Source organism: Emys orbicularis, chromosome 1 (genome assembly GCF_028017835.1).
Source record: "Emys orbicularis isolate rEmyOrb1 chromosome 1, rEmyOrb1.hap1, whole genome shotgun sequence".
NCBI classification, from domain to species: domain Eukaryota; kingdom Metazoa; phylum Chordata; order Testudines; family Emydidae; genus Emys; species Emys orbicularis.
The window spans coordinates 242,855,307-242,872,750 of NC_088683.1; positions in this window are offsets into that span (position 1 = coordinate 242,855,307).

The window sequence follows — 17,444 nt, forward strand, 5'->3', positions numbered from 1 at the left end:
TGTACTAGCATATGTATCCTGAGGGATGACAATCCTCATTGCTGTGTGAGTGGGTTATCTTTTCTGTGCTGAATTATCTTGTGGAGATACTCCAGCTGAATCCAAATAGGTCTGAGCCAAGAACCAGTCTGAGCCCAGCAATTTGACAGATCTCAAAAAGGTTCTACTAGGGACATTATGAGATTCCTGAAATGTGTATTTGGGTCACAAGAGCAGACACCAGAGACAGCTTGCAGTTTGTCTTTTACTACTACTACTACTCTTAACCACAGCACTATTATAGCTAAAGCCTATTCATGAGATGGTTTTTGGATGCAAATTAAGCTGGGATTTGGGATTAGAGTTGAAGGTCAAATCAAGGATAGTGTTTGGGTTTTCATTTCATAGCACTGTTATCACATGAGATTGTGGTCAGAAGAACAAGATCAGCTGTTTTTACAAGATCAATGGATTGTTGTTAAATACCTGACTGATTTATGGCCAAGCTGAATTGTGGGCGATGACTGTTTTTTATAACATTCCTAGAGGTAACGGCCCCTAAAGGCTGTATAGAACTTTGAGACATGTATAATCTGAAAACATTGTATCATATTGTTGATAAGCACACATCAGCAAAGAAATAATAGTCTTGTATAAAGATGTAAGATCTTTAATGCTAATGAAGATATGGGTTTTGGACATTGTAATGGGGTGGCCTGCCCCTTTAGGAGCCAAAGACCTGGAGCTGGCCAGTCCCAGCTAGTTAGTTTATGGGCCACACATGAGAGAGGGGAAAAAATGGAGTTCTACCAAGCCTATCTATAAAAGAGCAGCAGGAAGCCATGAGGTCAGAGAGACTTGGAACAAACAAAAAGTTGGGACTTCAAAACTCTCCAGGCAGGAAGAGACCCTGAGCAAGCAGGAGAAGGAATGAAGGGCTCTCCAGGCAGGGGAGAAGCCTGAGGCCTTACAGCAGAAGAATCTGTTGCTGGAATCCGGAAACTTTTGTGTGGGGACTCTTATGTTTTGTCTGGACTCAGAGGGTAGAGCCTTTAACTCATTTCAACTGTTCCTTTCAGATTACTTTATTAAATGGAGGTACGCTGACATTAATTAGAGAGTTTGGCTTCTTTTTGATGGGGCTGTTAAAGTGACCTCATTGTTACCTCATCAAAAGGGCAAACCGAGGCAAGCTGCAGCAGAGACTTATGAAAGCAGGGTCTGAATGAGCTTTCCACTGACAGCTAGCTGGGGAGGGGAAAGGACTTCAGGAGCAGACTGTATTTACATGAACATATCCACTCCGCCTAAGTATCCAGCGGACAGGAGTTATGTAGCTTCAAGTGATCAATTTTGTCTGGTGTTGGGTTACAAATCACTTTAGTACTTAATTCAGGGGTAGTGAAATGTTGTTATCTTTATTGTATGAGTAAAGGGCAGCAGAACTGTGCTAAGCCTGTCCTGATTGAGGGGTCACCCTCAACTGAAACAAACTCACTAAGTCAGGGGCTTGAATGCCAGACCAGTGTGAAAGTGGGAGGGGGTGGGGATAGGTGTCCCTGCCAGAAGGTGTGGACTCTATTTCAAAGCCCCAGGCACAGTTTAATCTGCCCCTCCCCACTGTTCAACAATAGAGCTAAATAAGGCTCTATTAGGAGTCTTTTGTTTTGTTAAATGATCACTAGAGCTTAAATCACTTGTTGTGGGACAGCATTTCTGCCAGCTTGCTTCAGCAGCCAAGCTCCCCCATTAAGAGATGACACTCACTGAGGCGAACCTCAAGAGAGATCACAACAGAGATCACAACAGAGAAGTAGGTGGCAGCAGAAGGTGACTGTGTGTAGTGCAGCAGCTGGCAAGGTGTTCAGTGGAGTAGAACGGCGGCTTGCAGGAAGGTGGCCGGCAGAGCAGTGACTGGTGGAGTGGAATGGCAGCTGGTGGGGCGGCTGGCGGAGCGACAGCCGGACAGTGAAGTGGCGGCTGGTGGAGCAGCCAGCATTACTGAGAGCGGCTGGCGGAGCGGCCAGTGGAGCAGTGGTTGGCCGGCAGGGCAGTGAAACCAGAGCAAATGCTCAGACGGTGGAGCAAGCAAGGTGCCATTCACCCCTCACCCCCGGTGAGAGGTGACCTCACACAGATGCACCTCTGTACTCTGGGTCCAAACTGATCAAGGACAACCACTGTGAGTGGGGTGTCATGAGGGAGCAGAGAGGGGCATGGAAAGGGAACTTTTGGTTGTAGAACTTAAGAACCTGAGACAAAAGACACTGCCCCACGCACTCTGGGGTGGATGTTTTGCTCACAGATTTATGTTTATTAATCCTCCTTGCGGCATGTTCCCTAATTATTGTCGGGTGTCTTCCCTCCTTTCATTAAAAGTTTATCTTCTATACTCATGCTCTGTGCTTGCGTGTGGGGAAGTATTGCCTCTTAGAGGCACCGAGGGTTGGTGTGTACTTGTACCAGGTTACTGGGTGGGGGCTCGAGCCATTTCTGTGTTGTACTGTTGAAAAGGAACCCATAGATTTACAGACATCTGTAGACATCTGTAAGATTTACAGACATCTGTAAGCAAAGTCTGAATGAACTATGACCTGACAGCTAGTTCAGGAGGGGGAGAGACTTCAGGAACAAACTGTATTTACATGAACACACCTACTCTGGGTAGGTATCTAGGAGACAGGAGTTGCGTAGCTCCGAATGATCACCTTTGGCTGGTGTTGGGTTACAAATCACTTTAGCACTGAATGCAGGGGTAGTGAAATGTTGTTATCTTCATTGTATGACTTAAGGGGAGCAGAACTGTGCTGAATTTGTCCCAACTGAGTGGTCACCCTCAGCTGAAAGGACCTCGCTAAGCCAGGGGCTTGAATGCCAGACCTCTGGAAAAGTAAAAGGGGCAGGAACAGGTATCCCAACTAGAAGGAGTGGAGAGTCCCCAGTCTGGTTTAATCTGTTCTTTCTTACTGTTCAAAGACAGAGCTAAATAGGCTTCATTAGGATCCTTTTGTTATATTAACAAGTTCAGATGAGAGCTGAAACAACTTATGGTGGGGCAGTGTTTCTTCACAGCCTGCAAAGAGCTGAAAATCACTAAGAAATTGATGTTCAGAGGTCACAACAGAGAGGCAGGTGGCAGCAGAAGGTGACTGACAGTCAGCTGGCAAGGTGGCAAGCTGAAGAAGCGGCTGGCTAGGCCGCCAGCGGTGAGGAACAATGGCTGGCAGGGCAGCCAACCAGAGCAAGTGCTCAGATGGTGGAGTAAGCAAGGTGCCTTCTTCCCCGGGTGGGAGGTGAACTCACACAGATGCACCTCTGAACCCTGGGTCCTTACGGAGTAAGTGGGGCATGGTGAGGGAGCAGAGGGGCACAGAAAAGGAACTGCTGGGTTTAGAACTCAAGAACATGAAGCAGATGACTCTGCCCCACACACGCTGGGGTGGGTGTCCAGCTCATAGTTTTATGATTATGAATCCTGCTTGTGGCATTTTCCCTAATTAATATTGGGTGACTTCTGTCCTTTCATTAAAAGTTTGTTTTCTATACTCAGACTCTGTGCTTGGGAGTGGGGAAGTATTGCCTCTCAGAGGTGCCCGGGGTGGTGTGTAATTGTCCCAAGTTACTCGATCGGTTCTGTGTTGTATCGTTGAAAAGGAACCCCTAGATATTGAACCCAGCCCTGGTTGCTGCCGGCTCCACCCGGCAGAATGTTATACATCAAAGCTGAGCAAATTTTGGAGCAAAGAGTTTCTAGTTATACAATTTTCTGAGGGCACTGCCAGAACAAAGCACTAGCAAAGGGAGATGGCTTTAGGGAGTAAGAGGAGAAAGGAGGATATTTTCTGCTATCCTGTAGGTTATTTTTCAATATTTTTATAACTGAGTGGCAGTGCTGTACTATTTTTTCCTATCTTTTTAAGAGATTTTTCTCTCCATTTCCATACACTTGGCAGCACTAAGAGTTTATTCTGAGGAAGACATAGTGAGTTGGCTCTCTGAACTACTAGCTGGGGCAGTCACTGGCTGATCCTTGAGAGGGAACAAAGTACCCTGGACTTGCAAAGTCAGGTAATAGCTTGTGTGAACAGTCTTCGAGAAGCCTGCAGTCTTTCTCCACAAAGAATACTAAGAATGGGCGCTGACAACCATAAAGCTTGATCCAGTGCCCAATGAAGTCAATAAAAGGCTCCCATTGACCTCAGTAAGGATCAGGCCCATAGTGACCGCTGGGAGAGCCAAATGATCTACAGCATCCTGGCTATTGTTACTTGTCTTTGTGGCATGGAGTTTTTATGTCAGGTAAGCATGCCAGTGCTCCCCCACCTGAAACTACGATCCTGCACCCTATCACACTCTCAAGGGGGGAAATGCTCATTAGTTACTACACATCAGATCCTGTTTCAGACCGTCATTGCAACTCCTTTTGTTTCTTAATTGTAAATGAAAGGTACCATTACCAACACATTTATCTTTCACTCAGAAGGTCAGACACCCAAAGTACTCTACTGGCTGTCGTTCTAGCGATAGCTTGGGAATGTGGCTAACTCTGTGGATGGACATGGCAGCCATTCTACACTCACAGTGCTACATGGCACGAGGTGAAGGTATCACTTCTTCAACTCAAACCACCACAGGAGGCATTTTAGAAACAAGAGACCTTAATTCACAGCCTTTCTCTGCAATTGAAGATATAGAGTTCATAAGGTGGAAGTATTAAAATAGCAGGAGTGCAGCTGAAGTAAACAACTACGAAACAATAGTGAAGGACTTCTGGAGTCCAGACTTCAAATGGTGAATCAGGCAACAGTGAACATGGAATAATATTTTTTGGCCAGAAGGACTCTTAGCTCACAACTGGTGCCGGGATTTAAAGTGACACCTGATGCCTACACAAGTGACAATAATGTGTCGTCATTACCAGACAATAAACTGAATGACCAGTTTGTAAAATCAAAGTTACTCTGTCTTTCATGGTCTCATTTTAGGCCTATTTTGTTCACCTCACACAGTCACACACAGTTCAGCCCCAGTGGCAGTTTCCATTCTAAAGAAGCCTGGGACTGTACTATCAGGTATACTGCCAATAAAGATGAAGGTGCAAAAAGCTTTGTGAGGGAAACTTATAGAGCACCAGCCTGCACCCTGCGAGACATTTACTTAATAAAAACATAGTCACATCAGCACTCTCTATGGCATTCTCAGCCAAAAGCCCAGGCCAGGGCTGAGGGACATTGGCAGGACTGTGTGAGGGCTATTTTCCTGCTGCTGTTTCTCTGCTCATTGTACCTTAATTAAGACCGAGAATTTCAATTTCTAGCTAGCACATTTAACACATCTTTAAATAGCTTTTTCTTAGAGGGTTATAAAACAGTATAATTTATTTTGAAAACTAGAAGGCCAATGTATACGTGTATAGTTTTAAAATGTCCATTATATACTCGATAATTTTTTTTGTATCTGAAAGTAGTGGTTCTGCTGTACATTAAATAGGTGTTAATTAGAGATAAGTGAATAATATTTTTTTTTCAGATTGTTGCCCATTTCAAAAAGTAAACAAAATCATTTTGGTTTAGATCAAAGACATCAAAACATATAATTTTAATTTATTTATGTATTTATTTATAGTAAATAATAAGTAATTAATCTATTATTTTATTTTGTTTTATTATTATTTTTTTAAATGAACAATTCTACAAAATGTGCAGGAGTTTGCAAACTGTTTTGGTGTCACCAAAACTCAATATTTTGCCAAAAAATGTATCGACCAAATAATTGCATCCAGTTCTAGTATTAATACTCTCTGAGCCTAGAAAAGTTTCTTCAGAGCTATTGCTATGTTGCAGGGATGTATTAGTTGTCCACATTATTATAACACATAATTTACTTACAGCCTGTACAACCTTTACTCACGTGACGAGCACTTAGGTACTTGTTTAGTCTCGGTCAAGTCAGTGAGGATGTTCCTGTGAGTAAAGTGCTCACCAGCATGAGTAAGGATTCCAAAATCTAGCCCTCAAGTGGCAGGGACTTCTTAAAAGCTTCTTAAGAGCACACAGCATATGAGGATTTATGTTTCCCTCCATTTATCCAGAGACATCAATCCCATTAATGATACTGGGCATTGGATGCAAAAATTATCTTTAACATTATAAAGTCCTATGAAATATTAGGAATTGTCATATTCAGTCTTTCATCTCCTGGGCCCTGATTCAGGAAGACACTTAAGTATGTGTCTTAACTTAGAGTTAATACATAGCTTATGTGCTGTGCTGAATGGGGGCAGTACTGATATACACCCACCCAGAAAAGCATGGTGCTTGGGGGTACCATGTAGCACAGTGAAGCTTCACGAGGCACAACAGTTACATCCTTGTGCTCTGATGACTACACAATTGCCTGAAAAGACCGTCTTAGGCACTACCAGTAAAGCAATCCCCAAACCTGAGCATGTACAGATCTGAACTAGAGTGCTTGCAGACTACACTAGTGATTCACTGCTGCCACCTACTGGACACATGCCGTGCTCTAACTGATTCAGCTATTTTTAAAGCTTTCATGTTGGCTTAATCAAGGGTCTGCTTACACACAAAAGTTATACAGTATTGCAATATACCAGTATAGTTAAAGTGCTACAGCCCCCATCCCCATGTGGATGCGTGATATACTGGTATAAATGTATCTTATACTGGGATAGCTTATTCTCCTTTCTGAAAGGGAATAAACAATTCCAGTATAAGGAACCTTAATGTCAGTATAACTGTGCGCACTAGGCCCTGGTCTACACTACGAGTTTAGGTCGACTTTAGCAGGGTTAAATCGAATTAAGCCTGGACACGTCCACAGGACGAAGCCCTTTCTTTCTACTTAAAGGGCCCTTTAAACCGGTTTCTTTACTCCACCTCCGACGAGGGGATTAGCGCTAAAATCGGCCTTTGCGGGTCGGATTTGGGGTAGTGTGGACGGAATTCGACGTTATTGGCCTCCGGGAGCTATCCCACAGTGCTTCATTGTGACCGCTCTGGACAGCACTCTCAACTCAGATGCACTGACCAGGTAGACAGGAAAAGCCCCGCGAACTTTTGAATTTCATTTCCTGTTTGCCCAGTGTGGAGAGCACAGGTGACCACGCAGAGCTCATCCGCACAGGTAACCATGATGGAGTCCCAGGATCGCAAAAGAGCTCCAGCATGGACAGAACGGGAGGTACGGGATCTGCTCGCCATATGGGGAGACGAATCAGTGCTAGCTGAACTCCGTAGCAGTAAACGAAATGGCAAAATATTAGAAAAGGTCTCAAAGGCCATGAAGGACAGAGGCCATAACAGGGACGCACAGCAGTGCCGCGTGAAAATTAAGGAGCTAAGGCAAGCCTACCACAAAGCCAGAGAGGCAAACGGAAGGTCTGGGGCAGAGCCGCAAACATGCCACTTCTACGCGGAGCTGCATGCCATTCTAGGGGGTGCAGCCACCACTCCCCCAACCGTGTGCTTTGACTCCGTCAATGGAGAAACACACAACAGGGAAGCGGGTTCGGGGTATACGGAAGATGATGATGATGATGAAGACAATGAAGATAGCTCACAGCAAGGAAGCGGAGAAACCGATTTCCCCAACAGCCAGGATATGTTTATCACCCTGGACCTGGAACCAGTAACCCCCGAACTCACCCAAGGCGTGCTCCCAGACCCTGAGGGCACACAAGGGACCTCTGGTGAGTGTACCTTTGTAAATATCACACATGGTTTAAAAGCAAGCGTGTTTAATGATTAATGATTAATTTGCCCTGGCAATCGCGGCCAGTACAGCTACTGGAAAAGTCTGTTAACGTGTATGGGGATGGAGCGGAAATCCTCCAGGGACATCTCCAGAAAGCTCTCCTTCATGTACTCCCAAAGCCTTTGCAAAAGGTTTCTGGGGAGGGCTGCCTTATCCCGTCCGCCATGGTAGGACACTTTACCACGCCAGGCCAGTAGCACGTAGTCTGGAATCATTGCATAACAAAGCATGGCAGCGTATGGTCCCGGTGTTTGCTGGCATGCAGACAACATCCATTCCTTATCTCTCTTTGTTATCCTCAGGAGAGTGATATCATTCACAGTCACCTGGTTGAAATGGGGTGATTTTATTAAGGGGGCATTCAGAGGTGCCCGTTCTTGCTCAGCTGAACATAAATGTTCCCCACTGTTAGCCACGCAGTGGGGGGGGGGAGGGGGTGAAGGGATCATCCCAGAGAATTGGGTGTGTGTGTGTGTGGGGGGGGGTAGTTGGGTTTGTGCTGCATGTTAATCCGGAAACCCCAGCCCCTCCTTTTACATTGCAAACCCATTTTAAATGGCCAACCCAATGGGTCCTTGGTATGGGAAATGAGGGCGCTACTGTTTGAAACCATTCCCACATGTTATGAGGGTTAAAAAAGCCAAAAGACTGTGATTTACCATGGCTGCCTGCAAGCCGAATTCTGTTGCCTGGCACCGCGTGAGTGATCTCTCACACCAAACCGGCAGGCCCTCAATATAAGAGGAAAAATGCGACCATGTAACGAAAGCACATGTGCTGTGTAATGTGAACAGCAAAATTTAACGTGAGAGAGTGTACCCATTGTTCTCTAAAATGTGTCTTTTTTAACCACCTCTTTTCTCCTCCACCAGCTGCAAATGTTTCTCCTTCGCAGAGGCTAGCAAAGATTAGAAGGAGAAAATGGCGGACTCGGGATGATATGTTCACGGAGCTCCAGATGTCCTCCCACGCTGAAAGAGCACAGCAGAATGCGTGGAGGCAGTCAATGTCAGACTACAGAAAAGCACAATATGAACGAGAGGAGAGGTGGCGGGCTGAATCGCGGGATGAACAGAGCAAGTGGCGGGCTGAAGATGATAGGTGGAGTCAGCTTGCAGACAGAAGGCAAGAGTCGATGCTCCGGCTGCTGGAGCATCAAACTGATATGCTCCAGCGTATGGTTGAGCTGCAGGAAAGGCAGCAGGAGCAGAGACCGCCGCTACAGCCCCTGTGTAACCAACAGCCCTCCTCCCCAAGTCCCATTGCCTCCTCACCCAGACGCCCAAGAACACGGTGGGGGGGCCTCCGGCCACCCAGTCACTCCACCCCCAGATGATTGCCTGAGCATCGGAAGGCTGGCCTTCAATAAGTGTTAAAGTTTTAAAGTTTTAAACTGCAGTGTGTCCTTTTCCTTCCTTCCTTCCTCCCCCACCCCTCTCGGGCTACCTTGGCAATTATCCCCCTAGTTGTGTGATGAATTAATAAAGAATGCATGAATGTGAAGTAACAATGACTTTATTGCCTCTGAAAGCGGTGCTCGAAGGGGGGAGGTGAGGGTGGGGTGGTTGGTTTACAGGGAAGTAGAGTGAACCGGGTGGGGGGGGGGCGGAGGGGTCATCAAGGAGAAACAAACAGAACTTTCACACCGTAGCCTGGCCAGTCACAAAACTCATTTTCAAAGCTTCTCTGATGCGCACCGCACCCTGCTGTACTCTTCTAACCGCCCTGGTGTCTGGCTGCGCGTAATCAGCGGACAGGCGATTTGCCTCAACCTCCCACCCCGCCATAAATGTCTCCCCCTTACTCTCACAGATATTGTGGAGCACACAGCAAGCAGCAATAACAATGGGGATATTCTTTTCGCTGAGGTCTGAGCGAGTCAGTAAGCTGCGCCAGCGCGCTTTTAAACGTCCAGATGCACACTCCACCACCATTCGGCACTTGCTCAGCCTGTAGTTGAACAGGTCCTGACTACTGTCCAGGCTGCCTGTGTACGGCTTCATGAGCCAAGACATTAAGGGGTAGGCTGGGTCCCCAAGGATCACGATAGGCATTTCAACATCCCCAACGGTTATTTTCTGGTCCGGGAAGAAAGTCCCTTCCTCCAGCTTTCGAAACAGACCAGAGTGCCTGAAGATGCGAGCATCATGTACCTTTCCCGGCCATCCCACGTTGATGTTGGTGAAACGTCCCTTGTGATCCACCAGGGCTTGCAGCAGCATTGAAAAGTACCCCTTGCGGTTTATGTACTCAGTGGCTTGGTGCTTTGGTGCCAAGATAGGGATATGGGTTCCGTCTATCGCCCCACCACAGTTTGGGAATCCCATTGCAGCAAAGCCATCCACTATGGACTGCACGTTTCCCAGAGTCACTACCCTTGATATCACCGGGTCTTTGATTGCCCTGGCAACTTGGATCACAGCAGCCCCCACAGTAGATTTGCCCACTCCAAATTGATTCCCGACTGACCGGTAGCTGTCTGGCGTTGCAAGCTTCCACAGGGCTATTGCCACTCGCTTCTCAACTGTGAGGGCTGCTCTCATCCTGGTATTCTGGCGCTTCAGGGCAGGGGAAAGCAAGTCACAAAGTTCCATGAAAGTGCCCTTACACATGCAAAAGTTTCGCAGCCACTGGGAATCATCCCAGACCTGCAACACGATGCGGTCCCACCAGTCTGTGCTTGTTTCCCGGGCCCAGAATCGGCATTCCACGGCATGAACCTGCCCCAGTAACACCATGATTTGCACATTGCTGGGGCCCGTACCTTGTGTGAGGGCTGTGTTCATGTCAATTTCCTCATCACTCTCGTCGCCACGCTGCAGTCGCCTCCTCGGCTGGTCCTGGTTTTGCTTTGGCATGTCCTGGCTCTGCATATACTCCAGGACAATGCGCGTGGTGTTCATAGTGCTCATAATTGCCGCGGTGATCTGAGCGGGCTCCATGATCCCAGTGCTATGGCGTCTGGTCTGAAAAAAGGCACGAAACTGATGGAGGGAGGGAGGGGCGACTGACGACATGGCGTACAGGTACAGGGAATTAAAATCAACAAAGGTGTCTGTGCATCAGGGAGAAACACAAACAACTGTCACACAGAATGGCCCCCCCAAAGATTGAACTCAAAACCCTGGGTTTAGCAGGCCGTTGATTTCACGGAGGGAGGGGGAAGCAAATGAATACATCTATTTTTAACTTCTTAAGCTGGCAGCAGACGGTGCAGCATGACTGATAGCCCTCGGCATCTTCTGGGTGCTTGGCAGAAGATACTGTACTACGATTGCTAGCCATCATCGTCAAGATGGTTCAATAGGACTGCCGGCAGGACTGAGTCTCCAGGAGACAAAGCATGTCTGCCCAGGTGCCTCTGATTGAACTGGAATACGATGATGACGTATATCAATCTTAATACACCATCTACTGCCAAAAGGCAAGGGGCTGCTGCTGTGTAGCAATGCAGCCCCACGTCTGCCAGCACCCAGATAGCCGATGAAGGCTACCAGTCATACTGCACCGTCTACTGCCAAAAGGCAATTAGCTGCTGCTGTGTAGCAATGCAGTACCACGTCTGCCGGCACCCAGATGACATATGGTGATGGTGAGCTGAGCTGAGCGGGCTCCATGCTTGCCGTGGTATGTTGTCTGCACAGGTAACCAGGTAAAAAGGCGCGAATCGATTGTCTGCCGTTGCTCTGACAGAGGGGGAGGGGCCTGACGGCGTGTACCCAGAACCCCCCGCGACACTGTTTTGCATCATTCGGGCATTGGGATCTCAACCCAGAATTCCAATGGGCGGCGGAGACTGTGGGAACTGTGGGATAGCTACCCACAGTGCAATGCTCCGGAAGTCGATGCTAGCCTCGGTACTGTGGACGCGATCAGCCGGCTTCATGCACGTAGAGCATTTTATGTGGGGACACACACAATCGACAGTATAAAACCGATATCTATAAAACCGGCTTCTATAAATTCGACCTAATTTCGTAGTGTAGACATACCCTAGGGGTAGTACAAGTACGACTATATCAGTACAGAATAACATAGTTATCCCAATATAAAAACAGTGTGTAAGCCAGGACTAAATGTACTTATAAAACTAAATTCATTTTCAGAGTACTTAATCAATTTCTGTGAATTTTTACATCTGTAATGCTTGATAGGCTGGCTGTTCAGAAATTGTAGGCTAGCATATCTAGTTGCAGCTAACAATATTGTAGTCACCGTTGTCAAGATACTCTCCTTGAGCAGAGATGGGCTTGAATCACAATATTTGGGTCCAAAGTTTGACTCTTCCACCAGCAAAGTATACTGGTATTTAGATTCAAGGTTCTGGTTCAGGCCCATCTTGACTTCATTTCCTGTGCTAAGTTAGTCACTCCAACAAGCAGAGATTTTCAGCAAACTGAAGTACAGCAGATGTAATGTGACTTCATAATTTCAAATGCACGAAAATACATATTTAGTGATATCTAAATAAAAAAGAGATGTGTGTGCATGGCATGGTGGTGGGGAAAACACCATTGAAGTCAAAGGCAAAACCCCATAAGACCAGGTTTAAATGCATACACACAGTCCTTTTTTTCTCCATTATTATCATGTGTGATTCCACTCATACCTTTAATTACCCAGTGCTAAGCTGAAATCTTGTGTTTAGTAAAACTAGCTCTGCTTTCCACTGAAAGACAAAAAGGAACAGGTTGCTTGTCATAAAAATGCATAATATTGCAGGTAAATATGAAGTTACAAAAAAGTGTTGTGAGGAAAATTTGTAGAGCACTAGCCTGCACTATGACAGATACCCTTTTTGGCAATCTTAGCAGAAAAGCCAAGGCCAGGAATTTCAAGGCAAAACTTTTCTAAAGCCTGCAGACTTAGTTTCAGTTCTTACAACACCTGACAGTTTGCTGATCACTAGGTCCCAGTGTTGTGCAAACCTAATTATGCCCTTGGGTCACAAGTATGAGAGCCTGTGATTTCAGTTAAGTTTTACTTTTAATTAGGGGGTTCACTTAGAGCAAAATTAAATAAAACCAGAACAATGGTAAATACCAGTAAATCAAAGCTAACCAAGTTTACAAAGCTCTACAGTTATGTCCACCATATACTCTTAAAATAGCTTCCATGTCCCATTCTGTCTACCATTTTTACCTAGATACAGCACATCCAAAATACACAATCTTAACAAAAATAATTTGTAAAATGACTACCTTAGAGAAAAACGTGTGCTATGAAAAACTTGAGTCTATCAAGATTCATAGATTTTAAATCCAGCAGGGACTATTCTGATCATCTAGTCCAAAGCAAAGAACTTCACCCAAAATTTCACCCAACACGTTTTCCAATAATTTCTGCATCAAGCCCATAACTTCCATCTGAGCTAACACTTATCTTTTAGAGAGTCATTCAGCATTGATTTAAAGACTGCAAGTGATGGAGAATCCAGGTGAGACTGGACCATCCTGCCAATGGAATTAGTGTTAGCATAAAAGAATGAAAAAATATTACAAGATGCTAAACACGTGTCCGAGGCTGAAGAAAAATATATGCTATTATATAGTATTATTCAAGAAAGAGCATATGATTAAAACTATTGTGCGCACAAGTGAAATAGTGTTAACTCTCACATTCCCCTTGTCTCATATCCTGGGACCAACATGGCTACAATACTGTAAATAGCAATGCAACTGTAAGTGTTTAAATAAAGCATTTTCATTGGTTTGTTTTTTCAGTTACAGTTTATTAGCCTTTGGTTCCTTGGAGTGTAGAGATTCTCCTCTGTCTAGTTACTCCTTCAGTGAGTTTGTATTGGGCAGTTTCTGCCCTACCACATTCCTTGTGCACAGACCTGTGGTAAGGGTGAGGTGGAACCACGCTGCTCCAGCAAGAGCACAAGGCATTACTGTGCCTCATCGGGACACATAAAATGCTTTTAGGAGCTCCCCAGTGCACAGCGAGAGCACCCACTGCACCATTACTTAGGAGATACTTGGTCCTAGTGCCTCTGGGGTTACTAACCAGCCTAAAAGGGGCAGGGAGGAATGGGATGGTGGCAGGGACAAATCCTCTGTATGGCACTGTCCACCTCAGCACTGTCCAGCAGTGTTAACCAACCTACAGAGGGAAGCCTGGTGCACTCCTGAGGCACAATCTTTTCTAAGGTTTCCCTGCGGCATCTCCGCACTTCCCTTAGGGCAGTGATGTGCTTTACTGGGGCAACGAGACTTTCTTCTTCTACTCCATGGTTCAAGAAGACCTTTCTGGCTGTTTTTAGAAAGCATTTTTATCCATGTGAATTGATTTCAAACACTAGGTGTCAGTCAGTCACCTCACAAATGCCACTGATTCTCACAGCTCTGCCTATTTCTCCGTATTAGTTAACACTGTTTTATGAGGCACCGAAGACACAGTCAACGACATACAAATTAATGCCAACTAGTCAAGCTAAGTTATGTCATTAGTAAATGCAGTAATCCCAAACCTGGGCCCAGCAGCTTCCGCAGTGCAGACTCCTTGGGAGGTTGCAGGCTACCTGTGTTCTGCAGTTATAGGGGACACACTAGGTTCTGAAGGAAGGGGCATGGGGGAACCTCTTCCTAAGGGAAACTTGTATAGGCTATTTAGCTTCCCAACTCCTTTTCAGGGACCGAGTCTGACTCAATTAGCCAGATACAGCAGTCAGGCTCAGGGTAAAGACATCAGGGTGCATTGGCTATGAGCCGTGCACCCCAGCGCCCCAGCAAGGGAGTAAATTCTTCCTTGGATGACTCTCAGTCATGCAGACAAGACACTTTAAGGGATGGTACATTCTAAAGGCATCCCTCATGGATGACTCATGCATGGAACAGAGATGGTGGGACACCTGCAATTAGCCCCATAAAGTGTGTGAATGTTATGTATGTACAGCAGCCTCAAAAGGATAGGAACCCAAACACATCCATCCTTCTCTAGAAACATTATGAGGGCTATTGGAACTCCTTCTCTGTATACTTCCCCATGAGGGTGACTAGAGAGGGACAATCTCAGTAATGCTAGTCAGGTGTACGTGAGTGAAGACTCCTGGTTTGGTGAGGTTTTACACCCATTATGCACAGATGTAAATGACTACAAATAATGTTTAAACTGAACCTTTTCCCAGCATCTTATATATACATTTTTTCTCATTCTCCTCAGCTACATTTTGATTCAGAAATCCCAATAAACCTTCAAGAATCTCAGTTATATACTCCTGGCATATGTTTGGACTACACATTTTCCTAGATGCATACATGTACATTTCAATTTCACTGCATATGCTACTAACATGATGTGACCATTTATATCCAAGGTTACTTTAGGTGACTCAAATGTGTGAACACAATTTATAATTAAATTGTGCACTCATTTCTCACATATGTGCATTTCATATCACTATCCATGATCTGTGATTATGCAATGAAACACCCTATTACAATCCATCACATCTGTAGGAACAATCACACTACGTTTTCTGGGCCCACTCTTTAGGTCTGGAAAAGCTGTGCTTATCACCTGGTGATTCCCTGATTCTCGAGGGTGCCATGAGATGGACTGGTTCCTGGTGTAAATTAGAGCAGCCTGAGATGTCACTGCAGTAATTGGGGATTTCCAAAATACAGAGTGCTGCAACCACAACCTTCCAGCTGACACTGCCCAAATGGCCTTTGCACGAGGGGCTGACAGTGAAGGTAGCATAGGCCTGGCTGTATCAGCCCTACATTACTTGAGGATTGCAGTGTAGACTTCTGGGCTTGGGCTGCAGTCTGAGCTCTGAGACCCTCCCACCTCGCAGGGTCGTAGAGCTTGGGCTCCAGCCCAGTCCATCCCAGAAGTATACACTGCAATTAAATGATCTCGCCAGCCCGAAACAGCTGGTACAGGTCAGCCGTGGGTGTCTAATTGCAGTGTAGACATACCCTAAGTCTGTTCTGTGGCATCAGAGCTGCACAAAGCAATCTAGGACTGGAGTGCACTTTTCACCCACTAACTTCCATGCGCATTGTCCAGGTGTATATGACTACACAAAGAGCAGAGTAATGGGAATGAGTCTTCTAGTTGGGCTACAATTTGGCCCCCTGACATTTGTGAAATTACACTCTCAACTGTATTGCTACATGAACACATTTTTTGTATTATTTTGCTTCCTCTCATTGCTGAGTTTTAATACTTTTTTACCCTTCTGATGGGAGGAAATAGGATTGAATCAGTTTCCTGTCCCTGCCCATGTCTCTCTAAAGCAATCCTTCCCTTCCTCCTCCTTATTATTCAGAATTCTTACTCCTCTGGTTATGTACCACTGTATTTGCATTGAAACCCCTTTAGATTAATCAAAACTCTGCCTTATTATTGTATATATTGTGGCAGTATCTACAGGCCCTAACCCAAGATCAAGGCTCCCTTGTGCTAGGGACTGTACAAACACATGGTGAGAGACACGTCCTACTCCAAAATCTTACAATCTAACAGAAAAGACAAACAAAAGGCATGAAGTAAAACAGACACACAGAGAGGTGAAATGACTTGCCCAGTGTCACAGAGCAGGAGAGACAGACGAGGCAGCTCTGACTGGACCCTACTGCCTCTTGGCCTTCTGTAGTATCTTTCTATTTTACAAGTATATCTCACTCTCATTTGATTGAAAGGGGCCTTGAACAAACATTAGCAAGATGCTGCTAGCTGCTATTGAAAACTCTCCATTACTGGCTTAAAACAAATGCCATTTATGACTTCAGCTAAGCTGAATACAGAAAAGAAGAAGGCATTTTGCAACAAAAGAATTCACAATCACTGAAAATCTGCTTTTTACAAATGAAAGCATCTTCAATTTAAATCTAAACTGAAACAACATTCTCTGTACAGTGTGACAGATGTGGCAATCTTCTGGACAAGCCTTACTGAATTAAGGTAACCCTTATTGAATTAAGTATCTTAGGAGCTCACTGTTTTGAAAATGCAAATGTTTATGTGGGATTGTATGTAACTTTTCTAGGAGACATGACTAATATAAAGCTTGAGTAATATTATTAGCTTCAAAGGACTCTTTTAAACATCGGACTAAGACAAGAATGCACTGTTTGTTGAATAAGTTTCCTAGGAAATATTTAGGAGGAGGGGAATGCAAAGGCACTCCTCTTGACCTGATCTTTTAAAGCTTTTCCATGGAGCAGGAACCTTTGTCTATGAATGATCTGTTCCTAGTATCAAAAGGCCCAAGTGGCATAAAGGAGTAATGTGATGCTGGCAGACCAAGTGCCAGTTCATGCCAAAGCCCCAGATCAATTCACTTGTGTATTAGTATAGATCAAAGTGATTGTTAAATGTATAAGAGAATATTTGGTGTTTAAACTTCACTTTCACTTATATGTATCCCATTATAATGTAATAACAAACATTTACGTGTAAATACCCCTGTAACTAAAGAATCCATCAAGAAGAAAGAAGCCATATGGAATGCAAATGAAGATCTTTACCAGAAAAGTGGTAATTTCAAAGCAAGTAGTCATTATGTTTGATGATCGGAGGTCAAAGACTCTAAATGCATTCCTCACTCCCGGCCATCAAAGGAAAAACCCACATGGGTAGTGATACTGTCAGCTTGTTTTCTGTGAGACGAAGCTATAAGAATGGATTCAGGAAAGATCCTTCATCTCTGGACTGTTTGGATTCTAACAGAGCAGAAC